This window comes from Lithobates pipiens, unplaced genomic scaffold, assembly GCF_037356315.1.
Source record: "Lithobates pipiens isolate NorthernLeopardFrog02 unplaced genomic scaffold, aLitPip1_a1.2 Scaffold_25, whole genome shotgun sequence".
NCBI lineage: Eukaryota > Metazoa > Chordata > Amphibia > Anura > Ranidae > Lithobates > Lithobates pipiens.
This window is the reverse complement of record NW_027507787.1, coordinates 81,811,932-81,827,512: the sequence shown is the minus strand read 5'-3', so window position 1 is coordinate 81,827,512 and position 15,581 is coordinate 81,811,932.

The window sequence follows — 15,581 nt, the reverse complement described above, 5'->3', positions numbered from 1 at the left end:
AGTTTGCATTAAGGTGAAAAAACACAAGGGTTTACAACCCCTTTAAGCCAAACCCGAAAATGAATGTACTCCAGTGCATACTTTACAGCCAAAGAAGGTGGGTGCTGTAGCAAACTGACAGATGGTGCCATCAGCAAACAAAAGTCCATAATCAAAATGGCCTCTGGCACACAAAAAATATCAAGCAAATCTTTTCTTCATATTTCTCCTCTTCGCCTTCCTCAGGAAGACAGTGAAAACAAATAAGGATGAAAAACAGGTTTAAAGCGGAGGTCCACCCTAAAATATAAAATGACATTAACCGCTTAAGGACCGCCTCCTGCACATATACGTCGGCAGAATGGCACGGCTGGGCACAAGCACATACAGGTATGTTGCTCTTTAAGGGCCCAGCCCTGGGTCACGAGCGCGCCGGCGGCGGCGCGCTCCCGACCCGGTCCTGAGCTCCATGACCGTGGCCGCAGGGCCAGCGGACCCGATTGCTGCTAGTGTCCCGCGATCGGATCACAGAGCTGAAGAACGATGAGAGGTCTGTGTAAATAAACCTCTCCCCGTGCTTCCTCTGAGTTTGTCACTGATCGTCTGTTCCCTGTTAGCCCTTGTAAACACGGTCGGAGATTCCGTCGGAATGTTTCCTATCAGAGCGTTTTGTCGGATATTCCAACTGTGTGTGGTCTGCATCAGACTGTTTCCATCTGAATATTTGACGGACCAACTTTTCCAACTTGCCAGAAAATTTTTTACGACAAAATGCTCCGATCGGACATACTCCGATCATGTGTAACCTACTCCGACGGACAAGGTGCCACGCATGCTCACAATCAAATTCGGACACGGAAGCGCTCGCTCAGGTAAAACTACTGCTCGTAATCGATATAGCACATTCGTTACGTTGTTAAAAATTCTTTCATGAAGCGCATTCTCTTGTTCTTTACAATGCTGCAAGAAGGAACTTCTTTTGATGCTCATAGTCACACACACTTCTCCCGAACGTATTTCCTGACTCTTTTTTATTCATTTCAGCAATACAATTTTTGAATTCGTCACATCTACACAATTTTATTTTTTGTTTATTGTTTTTTGGGTGAATTTTGTGTTTGTTTTTTTTAATAAACATCTCCTTTTTTGTCAATTTGCTCATCTTTACATTTTTTGGGGTGTGTTTTGTGTGTAAACTTACCACAACAACATTATTATCTTTTTTATATTTTCTTTTTCTTTTTTAATCTACAGGAGGTTGTTTAGTGTTGGTGCCCCTTGTTATTCATTTCACTTTGTGTTTTTGAAATGTACCTGCCTGCTCACAAATAAACTGTCCTTTTTGAAGTAAAACACATACGCAAGTATTTCTGCAAACAAAAAAAAACATTTATTTAGGTCTCAAACAACTAAAAAGAGGAAGGCAGCGCTGGAGAAACTTGTTAATTTGGCGAAGCCTTTGGCCCCCAGGGCAGACATGAACTAATTAGAAAAAGAAAAATTGGTGGCCTGAGGAGTACATATCTCAGGGAGAGAAGTCTGGTCCAGAAGTCTTAGAGATCAGGAAAATCAGATGCCATCTATGTCCCCAGGATGTGGTTCTTCAAGAGGCTGCATCTTCTGGCAGACCAGACTGAACCCAGGCCATCACTCTCTCGTCTTCATTAGGTATTTTCCACCAGGTGTCCTTCGTTGGTCGACCTCCTGGCTGCCACTTGCCACAGCCTCCCCCCGACTGAGGTCTTCCTGTGTATGAAAATGGGACATAGTTTTAGTTTTTTGCTCATCAATCACACCATTTTTAGCTCATGGCTTTTGCAAATTGAATGTTACCAAATAGAACAGACTATCATTCTGAGCCCAGCATTTTTCATTCTCGTCCCAATCATTTTTGGTCTCTACTGTCTATTGATATGTAAACCACTTTGTTAAATCACAACTTACTGATCAATAAGAACATCTAGTTAACATCATTAAATGTACGACAAGAAATATGTTCAACAATGCTATACCTGTCTCAAGCTGGGCCCCACCACATGTTGCTGTCTGGAAGGCCCAGGTTGGACGTTGGAAGCCTCAGGTGGGGGTGAAGGAAGCCTTGAAGGAAGACTGGAGAGTGGTGGCCTGGGTACCCCCTGGTCTACCAGAAAATGCAGCCTCTGGAAGTAAACCATCCTGGGGTAATAAATGGCATCTGGATCTCCTGATCTCAAGGACTCCAGGTGTTTCTTTCTCTCCCTGAGATATATACTCTTCATTACACCAATTTTCCTCTTCACATAGGCCATGTCTGCCGTGGGGACCATGATCCGCACCAAAGAAAGAAGTTTCTCCAGCGCCGCATTTCTCTTTCTTCGGTCGTGATAAAACGGGTTGTTGATCTGCCACAGGCAGGGCATCTCCCTGTACAGTTCCAGGAATAGACCCATAAAATTGGTGTTTTGGAAGGGATCCATCTTCTCTGCAAGACTCAACACAAGACAAACCCTAAAATACTAATAATGCCATGATAAACCCTCCTAATCTTGTCCCAACATCGGCCTAGATAGAAGCAGTCTAGTCTAGTGATGTACCAAGTTCAAAATTTTACCTTCGTTTGCACTATCGTCACGTCAGCTCCTCACTCTGTTCACAGATCGTATGGACGACACGCGCGTGTTGCATTTTATATACAGTGCAAATGCGTGAAACTCCGCCCACCCCTGACGTTCTTTCTAGACTATTCCCCGCCGCTTCGCTTTCGGCGCATTGGGGAGAGCACATGGCAGAGAGAACGCAGGTGCGCAATCAGAGTTCCACTAATGAGGAGGAGGGTGAGGAAAGCCCGGAGCCTGAAATGTCCCGATCCAGGAAGAGAAGATTTAAGGCCTCAAATATGTCTTTTGGAGAGATGTTGGAGATGGTCGACATATTGAACAGGACCGACTATGATGGGAAGTATGGACCTTACCCAAACCCAAATATCAGAAAGGCCAAGATCATGACTAAAGTTGTGAAGAGTCTTCATAAGAATTTTGGGGTACGCTGATCCAAGGATCAACTGAGAAAACGCTGGTCAGACCTGAAACTGAGGGAGCACCATCAGTACAGAAGGATCAAGCGTGTTCTTCAAAAAAGTAAGTAGTTGTTGTGTGTTCATATGATTATTCTTGCTTGCATACTGCTCCATGTGCTTTGATTTCATGTTGTGCATTTTAAAATGGCCACTTTCAAGTTCATGGTTTCATTCGTTCGTAAGAAACATCGTTCTGCAGGTTAGTATTCCAGCTTAACAAAGTGTCCACAATAATGTTCTCACCATTGAACTCGGCCAAAAAACACAATTGTACAACACTTCCAAGCAATGTTTCATATTCATATTTCTGCCCTCTGTGTGCTAATTATTCTTATTTTACATTCTCATAGGGGAGAGAAGACTCTGCAAGTATGAGGACACCAGGGACCCCACCCCTCCCAAAGAAGGCAAAATTCCAAAACCAGAAGCAGAGGAGCAGGAGGGGGAGGAGGAAGGAGAGATCATTGAAATTGGACAAATTGTCACCACAACAGGTGAGTGTTGGAGAACACAGCTTCCGGTAAGCTCATCAATGTATGTCACCATATTTATAATACATGGTGTGTTTTTTTGCTTTGTTTTGTAGGTGATATGGAAGAAGAATCCCATTTTACCAGTGAAAGTGCCCAGATCCTGATTGGGGAGATAATATACAGCAAAACATCAATGATGTTAAAAATAAAATGAAGAACATCATTGATGTTTTGGGGAGAGTGTGAAACAGCCCAAACTAGCTAGGGTTTTATTTTTTGGCTTTTAAACCACAACTTTTGTATTTTTTGTAAATCCAAATTTGGAAGATGCACAGAGTGTGTCAACATGTGCTATCTCCCATCATGGGGGATCAATGTACGTGTTTTGTGGAAAGTGGCTGAGATGAAGGGGTTGCAGCCCCAAAACATGTACATTGATCCCCCAAGATGGGAGACAGCACATGTTGACCCACTGTGTGCATTTTCCAAATTTAGATTTTCTAGGGGTGACACCCCATGTGATGAAGGCAATATCAGCCCAGTTTGTACATACTCATGTCTGATATTGTCTTCACTTTTCAAAGTTGAACTTTGTAAATTCCTGTGTTCTGTATGTTATGCTTTGATACATTCCTGTTTACACAAAAACGCCAAGTTACAAAAAAAATTACCGAAAATAATGTTTTCGATACATCCAATATGTTAGTTTGTTGTAAAACCCTTTTCTAAATGCACATGTGAATGTGCTTTGATTAAAAAGTGAAATTATCAAAAAGGTGTGGCTTCCTTTTTCAATGCGCAAAAGCAGTATTTGGAGTAAAGTTGTTGTTTTCTGTGACAATGGGTGTTATTTACTAAAGGCAAATCCACTTTGCACTCCAAGTGCAGTTTCAGGTGCACTTTTGCAGTGCACTTGTAGTGCATAGTGGATGTGCCTTTAGTAAATAACACCCACAGTGATGTGTTAATTTTTGCACAATCATGCCATTTTCCTGCCATGGTGCTGAAAATAAGCAAGATTTTGGTCAGTAATGCACTACATTCATTAGTTACCAAAACCAAGGTGTGTGTGTAGCAGACCCACAACATAATAAGATTATCTGAAGAAGAGACTGTCCCCTAATCTCGCTCAGAACTTGGGTTTGCACTGTTGGTGAAAAAGGCACAACAAGAAAAAACATAAATTTACCTAGGAGACACCTAAAACCAAGCCAAGCAGTAAATGAAAAGAAATATTGGAGTTTCAAAGAATAATTTATTCATAAAATGCTGCTCAGACATTGTCTGGCATATCAATGGCCCCCCTACCCACAAAGTAGTCCATGTATTGGGTTCTAACCTCACGGGCGCTTTGGGGGGGCAAGCCAGGACGAGCACCTTCAAAGCCCCTGAGGTTCTCATTTTCCAGCAAGTCTGCTTCTTGGACAACTGAGACCGCATAGTTTGCAGAATGTCTTTTTAGGAAATTGTGCAGAACACAGCACGCCAGCACAATGTGATTGATTTTGTATTCCGCCATGTCGATAGGCGTTAAAAAAAGGCGGAACCGGCTGGCCAGTATTCCAAAGGTGTTCTCCACCACTCTTCGGGCTCTGGACAGGCGGAAATTAAAAATCCTCTGGTCCGGGGTGAGGGTCCTCATCGGGAAAGGCTGCATCAGATGATTCGCCAGGGCAAACGCCTCATCCGCGACAAAGATGAACGGGAGTCCTTCCTGATTCTCCTCTGGGGGTGGCAAGACCAGACTGCCACTCTGGAGATGCCAGTAGAACTCTGTCCGTAAGAACACTCCACCATCGGACATCCATCCATTTTGCCCCACGTCCACATACAAGAAGTCATAGGTCGCAGACACCACCGCCAACATCACGATACTAGCGGACGTGCTTCCCATCAATTGCACCTCCACAATTGGGAAAGTCCCAACGACTGCCAAAGTGGGAGGCCACAGTCTGCAATTCCTGTGGCGTTGAAGGACACTGTGGAGTGAAATGAGCAAAAATTTGTAATTTTGCAAATCAACATTGCAAGCAGATTAGACACCAACATTTTTGGCCAAGATCAGTATAACATTTTTGGAAATGAGTATTTAAAGCCTAAAGTATAAGGTCCCCTTATCAGAGTCATCACCCCCCATCCCCCAATCTGATGGGCCCTTGCTAAAAAATGATGGGGGGGGGGTTTGGACAGGTAACCCTCTCCACTTGATTGAGAGCTGAATGCCTAAATAATGTGTGATACTTTGGAAAGCCCCTCCTTACTTACACTATTGGCAGCCCACCGGACAGGTAAGAAGTGTCATAATAAAAAGAAAACAAAATGGAAGCACATTTTGACATTCTGCTATTACATATCAAGATAATAATAGGGGAAAAAAAATAAAAAATGATAGCATTTGAAAGTATTGAGGCAGGCCCTTGCACTACATGCTTTGGGGAATTCATCCATAAATGTGAGCATCAAAAAGGTAGATATAGTGTGTATTGGGTTTGGTAAAGTCAGCAGATAGAGGATTGCTATCAGCTGAGCTAGCAGTTGGGGGGAGGGGGGTTCCTAATGAGTTTGGCACAACCAAAAAAAATTTTTTTTTAGGGGGTGTTTAGGGGAAAGCAATACTATGGAGCTGACAAAAGACATTGATAAGTGACTAGACTATAGTTTTATGGGCCAAGAAGAGCATGGTGGGGAAGTTAGTGAGGCAAATATGCATGAGGACAAAGGGGCAGAGCATATGAATTAGAGCATATTGCAATGATGGTAATTAGGGAATGAGGAAAGAAATGCAAGACATTAGCATTCATGAAATACATAGAAAGAGAGCCCGGAGCTGACAGCCAAAGGCGATAAGTGCAGGGCGGACATGACGGGGTAAACAGTAGAGCAGATGAAAGAATTAGGGGAAGGAATAGGGTGCCGAAGGGGCGGGGTTGGGAAAAAGTCAATATAGTCTCCTGGGGCATGCTGGGAGTTAACAGAAGACGGAGGAAAAAGTTCCCACCCTCCCTCCCAACTGTTATAGGTTGTTGGTTTTGTTTTGATTGTACGGGGTTTGTTGGCATCTTTTCTTCTGACAGGTTTCTGGACGGTGGATGTCGTGGCAGGCTGGCGGGTTTTTGGTCTGTGCAGGCGAAGGAGATATGGCAAAATGGTTCAGGAACTATCGCTGAATGGGATCCTGATGGTGGTTTCCGGATAACAGAGGTTAGAAGGAAAGTGTTATGGGGGCACTGCGGACAGCGTTTGTCTTTGAGCCTGCTTGTCGGCTTGACGCCCATTATTACGCTTGAAGAGGGACCGCAGTGTCAAGTTGGTCATAGGTTCAAATGTTTTTGGTGATAATTGCCTGCACAGACCAATGCCATGCAGTGGTTGCTATTCAGAAGTTATATTGGGATATTGTTTGTTATTGTTATAATTTTATATTATTGAGAGTACATATTTTCATACAGAGTTGTTCATATTGGAATTTATTTGTTTATTTTGTTTAAAATAATAAAGTAGGCTGCTACTGCCTTTTCTTACTCCAACCAGTGTGGTCTGAAGTTAATGGGGTATAGGTAAGGTTGGGGTTATGGAAGCAGCCTATCTGGTATACCACAGTCATGTGATGTTAAAGGATAAAACTTACCTTCATATAGTCCTTCTGCAGGACCTGAATGATGGCAGAACAGGTCTCTGGAATAATGATCCCCATAGCCTGGGGGGAGATACCTGTAGAGAACTTGAGGGCCTGAAGGCTTCTCCCTGTCGCCAAGTAGCGCAACGTGGTGATGCGCCTCTGCTCCGGAGTGATGGTTTGCCGCATGCTGGTATCCTGCCTGGTGATATAAGGGGTCAGCAAAGCCAGCAGACGGTGAAAAACGGTCAGTCAGTCTGTGCCTTATTGGATAGCTGAGATACCATGATTATATTGACTTGTGTGACGTGTCATTTAAGGGTGCTTGTGAAAAGATGTCAGCACCCAGAGTGTCAGGTGGGTTGTAAGGTTTACGACCATTATGTATCAGCAAACATCCCCCCCCCCCATAGAACTAATCTGCATGCTTACTCCCGAAGCATAAATTCTCCCTCTTCCCAGTACAAATCCACCCCCTGCTAAAATCCTCCCTCCCAGCACAAATCTTCTCCCCCAGTTAAAATCCTCTCACTCCGCATATCCCCCCCCAAAAAAATCCCCCCTACCTAGCACAAATCTTCTACCCCTCAAATTTTCCCTCCGAGTACAAATCCCCCCCCATTCCAAAACCCTCCTTCCAGCACAAACTCCCCACCCCTTATCCTCCATCCTAACATAAATGTGCCTTTCTAGCACAAATAATGCCCCCAAACATCCCTATTAGCACAAATCCCCCTGCCCCCAAAAAAATCCCCCTCCTAGCACAAATCCCCCCCCCCCCACCATCACCATGTTACCGTTCATAGCACAACTATCCCATCTAGTGCAGATCCTCTTCCCCATCCCTCCTCTCAACACAAATCACCACTCCTAGAACACCTTCCTAAATTTCCCCTCCTAGAACAATTCTTACCTCCTGCTACTCCCACATTCCCCCTCTCAACACAAATCCCCTCCCCCAATCTCCTTGTGGTGCCCCCGTACCTCATATGATACCACAGTGCCCAGGGCAGCCATCCCTCCTGCCCACTCCTTGTCCCGGCCCTGTGTAAACAGGTCTAAGCGACTCAACAATGCACAAAAACATAGGAACTGAGGTGCAGAGAAATGTCAGCAGGTCTTCTGGACTGATAAGTCATAATGTGAAATATTTGCCTGTAGCAGGAGGTTCCTTGCAAATTTAAGGCTGCATTTCTGCAAATGGAGTTAGAGATTTGGTCAGGATCAATAGTGTCCTCAATGCTGAGAAATACAGGCAGATACTAATCCCTAATGCCATACCACCAGGGGGGTGTGTGATTGGCCCAAAAATTATTCTGAAGCAGGACAACGACCCCAAATATACAGCCAACATCATTAACCACTTGACCACTGGGCACTTAAACACCCTTAATAACCAGACCAATTTTCAGCTTTCGTGCTCTCACATTTTGAATGACAATTACTCAGTCATGCAACATTGGACTTATATGAAATTTTTGTCCTTTTTTTCACACAAATGGAGCTTTCTTTTGGTGGTATTTAATCACCGCTGGGTTTTTTATTTTTAGTGATATAAAAGAAAAAATACTGAAAATTCTGTAAAAAAAAAGAATTTTTCTTTGTTTCTGTTATAAAATTTAGCAGATTAGTAATTTTTTCTTCCTAAATTTTGTCCAAAATGTATACTACAACATATCTTTGGTAAAAATAAGTACAAATTGGTGGATATTATTTGGTCTTTGTGAAAGTTATAGAGTCCACAAGCTATGGTGCCAATATCTGAAAATTGATCACACCTGAAGTACTGACAGCCTATTTCAATTCTTGAGACCCTAACATGCCAGAAAAGTACAAATACCCCCAAATGACCCCTTTTTGGAAAGAAGACATTCCAAGGTATTTAGTAAGAGGCATGATGAGTTTTTTTCCCACAATTCTTTGCAAAATCAAGATTTTTTTTACTTTTTTTTTTTTCACAAAATTGTCATATTATCAGTTTATTTCTCACACACAGCATATGCATACAACAAATTACACCCCAAAACACATTCTGCTATTACTCCCGAGTACGGCGATACCACATGTGTGAGACTTTTACACAGTGTGTCCACATACAGAGGCCCAACATGCAGGGAGCGCCATCAGGCGTTCTGGAGCACCCAGGACAATTTTGACATTTCTCTCCTACATGTAAAAATCATCATTTATTTGCTAGAAAATTACATAGAACCCCCAAACATTATATATGTTTTTTTAGCAAACACCCTGGAGAATACAATGGTGGTCGTTGCAACTTTTTATCTCGCACAGTATTTGCGCAGAAATTTTTTGAATGCTTTTGTGCTTAAAAAAAAAAACACACTAAAGTTAGCCCAATTTTTGCATAATGTGAAAGATGAAGTTACGCTGAGTAAATAGATACCTAGCATGTCACTCTTCAAAATTGCACACACTCGTGGAATGGCGCCAAACGTCGCTACTTAAAAATCCCCATAGGCGATGCTTTAAAACATTTTTACTGGTTATATGTTTTCAGTTACAGAGGAGGTCTAGAACTAGAATTATTGCTCTCGCTCTAACGTTCGCAGCGATACCTCACATGTGTGGTTTCATATGTGGGCGGGACTTGCGTATGCGTTTGCTTCTGCATGCGAGCACATGGGGACAGGGGCGCTTTAGAATTTTTTTTTTTTTTATTGTTCATTTTACTTTATTCATTTTAGTTTGACATTTTTTTCCCCCCCAAAAAAATTTTTGATCACTTTTATTCCTATTACAAGGAATGTAAACATCCCTTGTAATAGGAATATGGTATGACAGGTCCTCTTTACAGTAAGATATGGGGTCAATAAGACCCCGCATCTCACCTCTAAGCTGGGAAGCCTGAAATAAAAAATAAAAAAAGATTCTGGCTTTGATCGTATTGGCGAGTCGGTAGAAGCCCCGGAGGGCGGCGGGAGGGGGGGAGGGTTGTCTATGGCTGGGTATTGCAGGGTATCTCCGAGTATGGCTGGGTATCTCCGGGTATGGCAATTTATGGCAGGGTATTGCAGAGTATTGGCTGGAATTGTACTGCAGAGTATTGGTGGGTACTGCAGAGTATTGGAGGGTAGTTCAGAGTATTAGTTGGCATTGCAGAGTATTAGCTGGTATTGCAGAGTATTAGCGGGTATTGCAGAGTATTAGCGGGTTTTGCAGAGTATTGGCGGGTGTTGCAGAGTATTGGCGGGTATTGCAGAGTATTTGCGGGTGTTGCAGAGTATTGGCTGGTGTTGCAGAGTATTTGCGGGTGTTGCAGAGTATTGGGGGGTGTTGCAGAGTATTGGGGGGTGTTGCAGAGTATTGGGGGGTGTTGCAGAGTATTTGCGGGTGTTGCAGAGTATTTGTTTGTATTGCAGAGTATTTGTGGGTATTGCAGAGTATTTGCAGGTGTTGCAGAGTATTGGCGGGTGTTGCAGAGTATTGGCGGGTGTTGCAGAGTATTGGTGGGTGTTGCAGAGTATTGGCTGGTGTTGCAGAGTATTTGTGAGTATTGCAGAGTATTTGTGGGTATTTGCAGGTATTGCAGAGTATTTGCGGGTATTGCAGAGTATTGGGGGGTATTGCAGAGTATTGGGGGGTATTGCAGAGTATTTGCTGGTACTGTAGAGTATTGGGGGGTATTGCAGAGTATTGGCAGGGAAATGAGGGGTTAAATTTCGGTGAGCAGCAATGTGGGCACTGCAGATGCAGCCCACATCACTGCTGACACCAATTCTGGGAGGACGTCATATGACGGCCTCCCAGAGTTAAACAACCGCCCTGTAGCAGTCATTTGGCTATGGGCCGGTTGTTAAGTGGTTAAAGTTGACCTTCAGTAATTTGTTCAACTTTTCATCTATTAAATCTTCTGCCCTTGTTGTTTTAACTTTGGATAGTAAAACATTTTTTTTTTGCCAGTAAATATTTTATACAGCCCGCTGCCCACTGCCTGTTTCTTGTCTAGTAAAAAGCCTAGGCTTATTACATCATGCACTGTGTTTGCCAGGAAGGGAGGGGGGTGAGTCATAAGAGGGCCAATCAGAGCTGCAGAGATGGAGGTATGCCTCTGTGTGTTTGTGTAAATCCTGGAAGTGAACAGGCAGCAGCTTCAGCTACCCACAGTTAAAATGGATGCAGCCAGACTTAGTGAAGGGAGATTTCTGCAGCATATTTAGCAAGTACAGAATCACAGTGTATATAGAATAATATGCAAAGTGGTTGGAGGGAAGCTTCGGAATGGCAAATATGTTTTATTACAAATTATGTGGGCAGACTACAGTTCCTCTTTAAAAACTGTCTTCAGCATAAAGAAGAACAAAGAGTCTTGGAAGTGATGGTTTAGCTCCCATAGAGCCCTGAACTTAACATCATTGAGTCTGTCTGGGATTACATGAAGAGACAAAAGGATTTGAGGCAGCCTACAGCCACAGAAGACCTGGGGTTAGTTCTCCAAGATGTTTGGAACAACCTGCCTGCCGAGTTTTTTCTTCTGTTCATTTACTTTCCATTTTGTTAATTCATAAAAATAAACTATTAACACTTCTGTTTCTGAAAGTAATCCTAATTTATAGCATTTTTTTACGCCAGCCTAAGACTTTTGCACAGTACTGTATATACACTTTATTTTACAAATATAAATGTAATGCATGGCAGTGAATTCCCAGAGGCATGAGTAAAAGAGCTGCAGAGGTACAAGAGATATCATATCATATACATGAGTGATGATGGACAGTGTGGAAAGGTTTTAAAGAGGAAGTAAACCCTGATGGGTTTACTTCCTCTTTGTCTCCCTGCAAAGGTAAAGCATAATGGGCTACTATGCATAACATAGTAGCCCATTATGTGTCACTTACCTGACACAGGAGCCAGCGATGTCACCGCTGTCCCCTGTAGTCCGGAGCATCAATCTTCTTCCGGGTATCGCTGTTCTGGCCACTCACAGCACCGGAGCAGCGATGACGTCACTCCCGCGCATGTGCACGGGAGCCGCCACTAATGGCATATCATCGTTAGCAGCGGCATGCTGCTAACAGTGATAGTGCGCCTGCGCTGCGCTGTCTACTCAGCGGTGACTGTCTTTTAATAAATATCTCCTACACCGTGTAGGTTTAGGAGATATTTCTTGGACCTACAGGTAAGCCTTAATCTAGGCTTACCTGTAGGTCAAAGTGGTTTGTAAGGGTTTACAACCACTTTAAGTAGTAGTTGTGCATGGGGCGAAAATTGGACATAATTTTAGAATTGTAGCATGGCGTTATAACTTTGGGCTGTATTTTCTCTGATATTTGCAGGCTGTGGTGCAATTGAACAGCATCGCTTGTACAAAAAGAGGAACTGTGGATGAGTCACAAACTTGTAGCCTGTTCATAAAACCACTAGACCAGGGGTAGGCAGCCTTTTGATCACAGTGTGCCGAAAAATGTTTTCAAAGAAATTGAGCATGACGATTTTATAACAAAAAAATTTTAACTTCACACTCTCAATCACAAAAAGGATTTTTTTATAAAGTAAATGTAAATTATGTAAACTACTTTAGTAGTGAGAAATTAACATTCTGCAGCCTCACACCTCAGATGAGCCCCAATTCATGCACCTTCACACCTCAGATCACTATCAGCCCCCTCATATCTGTTTTCTCACTGTACCCCCCTGCTCTTCTGCCCCACTACTGTACCCCTCTGCTCATCTGCCCCACCACTGTACCCCCCTGCTCTTCTGCCCCACCACTCTACCCCACCTGCTCATCTGCCCCACAACTATACCCCTCTGCTCATCTGCACCACCACTGTACCCCTCTGCTCATCTGCCCCACCACTGTACCCCTCTGCTCATCTGCACCACCACTATAACTCCATACACATCTGCACCACCACTGTAACTCCATGCACATCTGCTCCACCACTGAACCATCTTTTCATCTGTCCTAACACTGAACTTATCTGCTCATCTGCCCCACCAATGTAACCCCTTTTTCATCTGCCACACGACTGTCCCATCTCTGTATCCCCTGCTCATCTGTCCTACCAATGTACCTCCTTTCTCCTCTGCTCCACCACTGACCCCCCCCCCCACTCATCTTTCCCACCACTGTAACCCCCTGCTCATCTGGCCCAACACTGAACCCCCCCTGCTCATCTGACCCACCACTGTAACCCCCTTCTCATCTGCCCCATCAATGTACCCCCCTGCTTTTCTGTCCCACAGATGAACCCCCTTCTCATCCCTCCCACCACTGTACCTTCTGTACATCTGCCCCACCACTGTACCCCCTTGTTCGTCTGTCCCACCACTGTAACCCCCCTGCTCATCTGCCCCATCAATGTACCCCTTTTCTCATCTGCCCCACTGCTGTCATCTCTTCCATCACTGTACCTCCCTGCGAATCTGCCCCACCGCTGTACCCTCCTGCTCTTCTGTTCTACCTCTGAACTCCTCCTGCTCATTTTCCCCAACACTGTACCCTCTTCTCATCTACGATATGCATCTACACATCTGCTTGTCCTGGCACACTCATCCTGCTGATCCACCTCTGTATGTGATTTCACATACAAGTATCTGGAATGGATGGGCAATGATGTGCTCAGGTCAGGGGCATTTTCTGAAAGCAGTTGGGCCCCAGCAGATGAGAAAAAAGTGGTTGGGTGTGATTTTCATTGCACTGAATACTGGCTTTGGCTTAAAGAGAGTGCAGGGTTTCAGTAGTAAGTGACGCAAAGGTTCAGGAATAATTTGAACAAAGTTCCCAGAAGCTCAACAGTAATTCCACAAACTGTCACCTCATTGTGGTTTTCTCAATCACAGTGAAATCCCTTTTTTCTGAGATTGGTAGTGGCAACCGAGTCATCTTCCTCCAGATGGTGGACGGGGTTAGCAGGACTGTGACTGGCTTTAGCAGTGGCCAATGACGGTGCTCCTCCTCCTGGAAACAGGGACCGCCCCCTCCCTAGCAGAACTGCACCCAATCTCTTCCCCATCACAAAAGCTGACGATCGCAGCTACAGTAAAGTTAGAGAACCAAACAATGTTTCCCATCCTTAACAATGTGTGGGGGCACAGTGCCTCCCCCTCAGTGCAGGTGCGGCGGGGGGACCTCTGAAATTGGAATACATTTGTTTTAGTGTTTCACTGACACTTCCCTGCGCTGCTCTGCTGATAGGGAGGGAGTTGAGTGCCGGCAAAAGAGGCTTTGAGTGCAGCTTGCGCCACCTGTGCCGGGTTAGCCTACCCTTGCACTAGACTATTCTCTGTAATAATTCTAAATGGTGTCCATTCAATCATTGATGGATAACATGTAGCATTGACCAAAAGAGCAACGGCCAACTTTTAATACAACATTTTTTATGCTTTTCCTCAATGATTAATTTTGTGCAACTTTTGCCATTCGGACAGTGACTATACAGTAGCCACCCTTGAGGTAGTAGGTAAAAAAGTGCATTCAGATAGCGAATTTAAAAGTACATATTTATTAAATGTGATATGTGTTCATTTACATGCCTGTAGGAATGAAAATCTCTAGATTTTACCATTGCAAATGAAACCATTTGAAGACCATAGTGGGATGTAATCTAAAATAATTTCTTCCCATAGCAACAAAAGAAACATTCCTCACTGTGACACTGTAAAATTAAAAATCAAGAACAGCAGCAAAATTTTCAAACTGATTAATGTCTTCTATGGCACGTTGTTAATGAAGATCCTAACGGATATTCTATGATATGCTTACAAGGTATGCAAGACAATTGAAATGTAATTGCATTTATAAATTGAAGTGAAAGAAAAAGATAAATGAAAAGAATTGTAAATTGTATATTGTAAATTACCATTGTTTTTCAATGTTCTTCACGGTCTGTGAGCGTATTGCTAATATTAAAAATTACCAACATTTACAAAATTTGACTTATAATTTGACTTACAATTTGACTTATAGAATAAATAAACATAAAATGTTTATTTATTTATTTATTTTATTTTTTAAGGCAGACTTGTTAGTCCAGGTATATTTGAGCTCTGTTACAATTTATTGTATTAAACATTCACTTTCTATCATTCTCTACAAAGGATCTAAATGGGGGAATATAGCTACTGACCCACATACACTATATTGCCAAAAGTATTGGGATGCTTCCTTTACACGCACATGAAATTTAATGGCATCCCAGTCTTAGTCCGCAGAGTTCTATATTGAGCTTGCCCACCCTTTGCAGATATAACAGCTTCAAATCTTCTGGGAAGACTGTCCACGAGGTTTAGAAGTGTGTTGATAGGAATTTTTGACCATTCTTCCAGAACCAAATTTGTGCAGTTTTTATGGACCTTACTTTGTGCACTGGCGTGCCATCATGTTGGAACAGGAAGGGACATCCACAAAGTTGGAAGCATAAAAATTGTCCAAAATGTCTTGGTATGCTAACATCATAAGAATTATCTTCACTGGAACTAAGGGGCCAAACCCAAC